A 7,582-nucleotide genomic window follows, 5' to 3' on the forward strand; every position below is an offset into this window, starting at 1 on the left:
TTCAAAACCCTAGAATCACCCGACTATGGGACTTTATCTATTCAGAGCTTCAAATGGATATTCTACACGCGTACACCCATTTCTCTTGATGATTTCAATCTTTCTTCAGAAGGAAGTTTTCCATTCCGACATTCGAGGCAAAAAGCAACTTATCGGGTAAAATAGTTTTACACCGACTTTGCACCGACTTTGCATTAGTTGCCAAAAATACAAGGAGACATCTTCTTAGCTTGGGAATTCCTTTACCAAAACCTATCTTAGAATTCATGGAGAATGATGCCGGAAAAATCAGATTCGCGAAACTTTCATTTTCCCGCGAATTTCCACCTTCTATATATAGCAAAGAAAGGAAGAAAAATTCAAATTCTCCTCCATTTTCTCTCTTCAAACCCGCGGCCAAGAACAAGGAAGAAGGAAGAAGAGCTTTTGTTCAAACCTTTCTTGATCGTCGATCAATCAGTTGCTACTTCAAGGTTTCGAGGTATAGTCGCTAATCCTTACCTCCGATCGCTTTTTCCATAGCTTTTCTGTAGAGTTTTCTGAGCGGATAGTTTATGGGTTTTTGCAAAACTATCCTGAATCTTTCATTTCTGATTCCAAAACCTCTTCTATGTGCCAAGATCACTTCTGCCGGATTAGATTTTCCGTTATGTCGCCGGAATTCCGCCGGAATCAATTTGAACCTAAAATACCCATTTTATGTAGTTTTTGAGTAAAATTCCAACCTTTAGGCTGAAAACTATCGCCTTAGCTTAGTGCTAGTAGGATTAGTTGTCATAAACGTCGTTGGTGACGTCCCTGGCAAAATTTTATTTTTGGGATTTCAGTTTTGAAAATCCTAAGTTAAAAATCATGACCAAAATACCCCTGCGACAGTTTTTGATCCGATAATTTTTCCGAGTTCAGAATACCCTTAGTTACGGCTTATGAAAGCATAGGAACCAAGTTTGATCGAAGAAAAATCGAGCCCCATAATTAGCCAAAGTGGCCGAGCCCTATTAAGGGGGAGGAAGAAATTTCCTTTTTCCGAAAACTTGTCTTTCGCGCTAGATTATCGTACCTTAGAGTATAGATTACTTCGAGTAACCTTAGTACGTATCGATAACTTAGTTTTCGATAGATTCTGATAGTATTTCTGTGATTTTGTTTTAAAGGAACTTTTGAGGAATTTCCTGAGGAGCAACACTTTGAGAGCGAGGAAGCACTAGTTGATCATTCTGGAGAACTTTCAGGTGAGGGCTTCTCACTGAATCTCTAGTTAATGCTTAGGGTCGATATTTCGACATTGTTTACTGTTTATGCACTGAGATTGTGTGTGATTGAAAATGTTTTCTGAGGCTTCGGCTGACAATGTAGATGATTCATCTACTGAATGTTTTTGAAGATTGACTTAAATGCTATGTGCTATGTGGGTAATCTAGGATGTGTGGTGCATGCTGTATATGCTAAGTGCTAAGTGTTTATGATGCGATTTATTGATATATGACATGTTGTTGATTGTGATGATTTAAATATGCTCTGTACTGGAATCTGAGATTCTGAACGGTGAGAATAGCGGGCAGGTCATGCCGATTTTATTTTGAGAGTTTTGAGAAAGTTTGATAGGACGAACGAGGTTCGGGCCTTGTATAGGGTTTATGGATCGAGACATTCTCTGGAGTCATTTGGGGATTCGAAGATCCCGAGAACTTATAGGAATTGCGATAAGACTAAAAAGGATATTATTTTGAAAAGAAAATTCATAAGACATTAAACAACCTCTAAATCTTTAAGTAAGGGTAATAATCTCGAAAGGAGGCTTTGGATGAAAATCATAGTATGGAAAACGAGAAGTGTCGTCGGATCGAAGTGTTGAGTCTGTTGTTGTTGTGCTGTTGGAGCAGCGTTGGTTGTTGTGCTGTTGGAGCAGCGATGTTGTTGGGCTATCCTGGGGATAAGTCCGGGGAATCGTTAGTTCCCGAGTATGTGATACTCTTGTGCTGTTGGAGCAGCGGTGTGTGTTGTGAATGTGTCTTTTGTCGCAGAATCGACTTTGCCTTAGGGTAAGATTTTAGAGACTTTAATTTACCTAGAACACGTGGCGACGTGTCGAGTGAGGACGGAGACGTCGTTTGACTAATCATTCTGCATTCATGCAACATTAATGGGGTATTAACACAGGACGTACTCTGGACCTCGTCGGATTCCAAAATGGTCATAAGACCCGGATTTCCGTGATAGAGCGTCTGTAGACGTCTCTTGTAGCAGACCGAAATGGCAGACCTACGGGTTACGGCTGATCTGGCTACCTTGGTTTGGTGTAAGAGACACGCGGGCGGAAATGGTCCCACCGTTGCTGGTGCTAGGATTGATCCGTTGATGTCCATCCCAGAGGCACGCGAGCGGAAATGGTCCCACCGTTGCTGGTGCTAGGATTGACTCGTTGTTGTCCATACCTTTGCTTGGTGTAAGAGGCACGCGGGCAGAAATGGTCCCACCGTTGCTGGTGCTAGGATTGATCCGTTTTGATGCCCATCCGTTTCCGGATTGCATATTGGTTGACTGGGTTAACCTGCATACATATCACGCAACATGCATACTGACTTAGTTGATGAGTGTGGTTGCTATTTGATAAACTTACTTGGAACATGCTAAATGTTATTATTGTCATTATGATTTGGTGGAACATGCAACCCTAGGAATGATATCTCTAATTATAAGCCTAAGTGGCTATATATTATTTGTACCTATTGGGTTTATTATCTACATAGTTCTTTAGAGTTGACCCTCGCGTCTTCTGTGTGTGTTTTGGCGGACAACGCCTTTTGTCAGATGAGTATTGCGGACTGGTTCACCATGGTTTACCCTTCGGGGGAAACTAGGTTGGGATGCTGGAACAGGAGCGCGTCGCGGTAGCGAGAGGATGACGGATGGTGTACATAGACTAGGTCGTTCTGGATTTCGAATTCGGACGACGATCATGCTAGCATGTAGGTTTTGGTGCTGGTGTGAGCTCCTCAAGATGGGATTAGTGTAGGAGTAGAGTCTTAGCTCTGAACATCATTTGTTTCTTTTGGGACAGGGTAGCTTCCCACCTATAGCTTTTGTGTGGTTTCTTAACAGGAATCACAGAGAGTTGGTTGGACTTAGGAGGTCTTGCTTCAGGCCGATGGGCCAGCTGATTTTCAGTTTTGAGGGATGGTGTTGCGGACACTTCACCTTTATTTTCAGTCTGTACATATTGCCTACGGGCGTTGCACCTTTCTTTCCGTCACTGGAGGTTACTCGTGACGAGGTTGCTACCACAGCGGGGGGGGGCTGTTTATATATTGTATATTATTTCTATTGCTTTTCGCTTTTGGGTTTTATTTAATTCAGTCTTGTCTTAGTTATTATCAAAAAAAAATATTCACGTTTTTCCGCATTAAGTTTACTTTTGGTTACTAAAGTGACGCCACCGAAATCGGGGTGTTACATTGTGGTATCAGAGCACGGTCGAGTCTTTCGGGAGTTGTTGGGGAATAGGTCTTCTGTGCTAGGTTGTGTGACTCTGCAAAGAGTGAAAATTGATTGTCTGCAAGCGATTTTTCGCTTAAAAATTGATTGAAGTTATTGCTTAATCATATTGTATAGTTATGGAAATGCTATCTTATGATGAGTACTAACTGTTTGTCTAACTTAACAGAACGATGTTAACTTTCTAACCATTCTTTCTCATTTCAGTATAATATATTCCATTACTCTCGTAGCGTGTGCAAACACACCTAACTTATTTATACTGTCTAAGCTTTGACCTTATAGTTATTACGCCTACTAATACCTTATTTGAACGTAGCTCGTATTTTAGCTATAGAAGTACCCGAGGTTTAAGATAACACGTTAAGCCTAGAAATTCGTCTTGTACCGATGCGTCTGACCAGAAGCTAGAAGCTAAGGAATGAATCTTAGAGAGATTTCGTATGGATATTATACCTATGATGTCGGGAGTGTGTAGTTCCGAAGCGACATCATTGAGGATTTAATATCAAGATATTTGTGACTATTGGATGATATGAACTCATTGACTGATCCAGTAGGTTTTTCTAGATTTCCACCTTCGATGTATTAGGTCTGATCAACTTAATATTGAGGGGGTGATATTCGGAATCACAGCTGGCTATGGACTTTGATAGAAGGATTGGTAAGATTAACTTGATCTGATCGAAGATTAGTTGAATTTGGTAGGAAAGTTCGTGTTAAGCACTTGATTGTACAAGATTAAGAATTGAACCTTTGGAAGTTGATGATTGACGTATAGACATTAATTGGTTGGTTCGTGTGATTACTCCAAGTAGAAGTAGACTCAGTCAAAAGATTTAATGTTGGAAACATATTAGGTATTTTCTCGGAAGTTATGAAGTCATAGGTTATGTGATTACAGAGTGGAATTGTTAGAGACCAAATAGGTTGGATTTAATCAGGTTATAGATGATAGCTTGATAAGTAGCAAGATGGGGAAGAATTAACTTTGAACTAGATTGTTGAAGTCGAGTTCGAGGAATAAGTTTTGCTAAGTACATGATTAATTTGTGGAGACATTATAGTCTTAAGAAATGAATTTTCACTTGAAAGGTGTTAAAGGGTCAAAGGACATTACCGATGCAAACTAGATAAAAGTTTAGATTTTAAGCCCAGGAAGTTTAACTTGAATGTGTAAGACTTAGAGAATCGTCAGGAGTTTTCGGGAGTGACTAAGTGTTGAATCAATGATTAAGTAGAAAAAGAAAGTTGTAGCATAAGTTGAATCCTTGAGGTTGTTAATATGGATTTCAAAGAAAATATGCTCAGATTACCAAGTGAGATTTACTAAGTTGGATTGGAATCTTAGGGTTAAGATTGACCTTGAGAGTTGAGAATCACGTACGAGTAGGAGATTGGAGATCTGAAGATGAGTTGCGGATTAAGACCTTGAGGTATAGTATAAGAGAGATCTTGAAGTAAAGAAATTCTGAGTTGTGTAGAGTGTTAAAGTTGGTTATAAGTTGGTAATCGATTGATGTTGATTATGAGACTGCGGACATAATGAACCGTGTGATAAGATTTGAATGATGTTAGCATAACAAGTTATGACTATGGATATCAAGATCCAGTTATGAGTGTGAGAACGTGACGACACTTATCAGGTTGTTTGGGTAAGCGGAGGAGTTATAGTTTTAAGAAATGGATATTCACTTAAGGAGTATTGAGGGATTAAGAAGTTTATCGACGAGATGGTAATCAAGTTACAAGAAGGAAAGTGTTAGTATTAAGCTGAATACTTGAAGTTATCATATTTGGACAGGCTACTCAGAGTCTAATAGTGAATGGAACTTTGTCATGGATTTCGGTGATGCATGCTAGAGTTAGCAAGTGAATTTTGCTCAGTTGAATAAGAAATCCTATGATTAAGATTGACTTAGGGAGTTGAAAATCATGTATGAATAAGGGGTGTAGTGGTGATAGCAGTTACGATAGTAGTTGAACCTCAGAAGGTTGGAGGATCGGATGATAAAATGACTAGTTAAGACCTTTGGGGTACAGTTATGAACTGATCTTCTAGAGGATAAGTCTCGATTTATGCGAAGCGTTAGGAATTTCAGTAAGTCTAAATTGGTTTGAGTAAGGAAGGTCTTGAGGACGGAGACAACAATAATGGATTGTTAGATAATAAGAGGATGACTAGCTTGTGAGTGGTCGATGAATTGATGATAAAGGGGATGAGTCTTGTCATATACAAGGTATTAAGACTCATGGTCGAGTTTTAATTTGAATGATGACTAAGTAGAAGATTGATTTCATGGTGCGAGCGACGATATTTACGGAGTTGGAAGTGACATTAATGGATTATTAGATTCCAACGTAATGTTTCGTCTAGGAGTGATCAAGCGATTGAGTTGAGTTTTGGATCATGAGTGCACGTCACGAGGACAAGTTGAGCATTCACTCCGGAGCGTAGAGATGTACCGAGTTTCTAAACAACATTTTGGACGAACAAAAGCAAGGGAACGAGTGGTTAATGTTGTGCAATTGCACGAATGCCAACAAGTATTACTTCAAACGGAGACCCAACGCAAGTGGTCGAACCAGACAACATAGAGTTGGAAGATGATATGTCTTTTGAGACGCCGTCGAACCAGCATTGGGGCTAGAAGAGTGAAACAATCGAAGGGAAAGCAGAGTGTTTTAGTGAAAAGTTACTTGGAACAAAGACAAGGACGGTGCTATATGGGTATTAGAAGAAAAGATCAAGGAATAATATCCAGAACTTTTACGGACCCTTAAGTTTCGAGGACGAAACTTTCTTTTTGGAGGGTAGTAATGTAAGACCCAAGTTTTTAAGCTTATGCTAAGTGAATAAACTTCTTATTCACGATTAGGGTTGATGTAATGTGAAGGGAAACCTGAACGAAAGTTTATTAAATGAAATATATTTATGAAGGAGAAAGTTCAGGAAAAGTTCAAGGATTGCATTATGATCGATAAAAGTTATAGCACGATCGTTACACGCTTAAACCTAGGTCAGAAACCCTAGTATATAGCTAATTTTCACTTTTAGGCACGATGGCAGTTAATTCCAAAAATCTTCAGAGAAATGTTAGAACTTCTCTTTTTCCATATATCACGATCGTCTCAAGGCGAAACTCTAGGATCTACGAACGTCCGATTCCAATCATCGGAAGTTTGCCGAAACCGAATCCCTGGTATTTCAAAACCCTAGAATCACCCGACTATGGGGACTTTATCTATTCAGAGCTTCAAATGGATATTCTACACGCGTACACCCATTTCTCTTGATGATTTCAATCTTTCTTCAGAAGGAAGTTTTCCATTCCGACATTCGAGGCAAAAAGCAACTTATCGGGTAAAATAGTTTTACACCGACTTTGCACCGACTTTGCATTAGTTGCCAAAAATACAAGGAGACATCTTCTTAGCTTGGGAATTCCTTTACCAAAACCTATCTTAGAATTCATGGAGAATGATGCCGGAAAAATCAGATTCGCGAAACTTTCATTTTCCCGCGAATTTCCACCTTCTATATATAGCAAAGAAAGGAAGAAAAATTCAAATTCTCCTCCATTTTCTCTCTTCAAACCCGCGGCCGAGAACAAGGAAGAAGGAAGAAGAGCTTTTGTTCAAACCTTTCTTGATCGTCGATCAATCAGTTGCTACTTCAAGGTTTCGAGGTATAGTCGCTAATCCTTACCTCCGATCGCTTTTTCCATAGCTTTTCTGTAGAGTTTTCTGAGCGGATAGTTTATGGGTTTTTGCAAAACTATCCTGAATCTTTCATTTCTGATTCCAAACCTCTTCTATGTATGCCCAAGATCACTTCTGCCGGATTAGATTTTCCGTTATGTCGCCGGAATTCCGCCGGAATCAATTTGAACCTAAAATACCCATTTTATGTAGTTTTTGAGTAAAATTCCAACCTTTAGGCTGAAAACTATCGCCTTAGCTTAGTGCTAGTAGGATTAGTTGTCATAAACGTCGTTGGTGACGTCCCTGCAAAATTTTATTTTTGGGATTTCAGTTTTGAAAATCCTAAGTTAAAAATCATGACCAAAATACCCCTGCGACAGTT

Source organism: Lotus japonicus, chromosome 6 (genome assembly GCF_012489685.1).
Source record: "Lotus japonicus ecotype B-129 chromosome 6, LjGifu_v1.2".
Lineage (NCBI taxonomy): Eukaryota > Viridiplantae > Streptophyta > Magnoliopsida > Fabales > Fabaceae > Lotus > Lotus japonicus.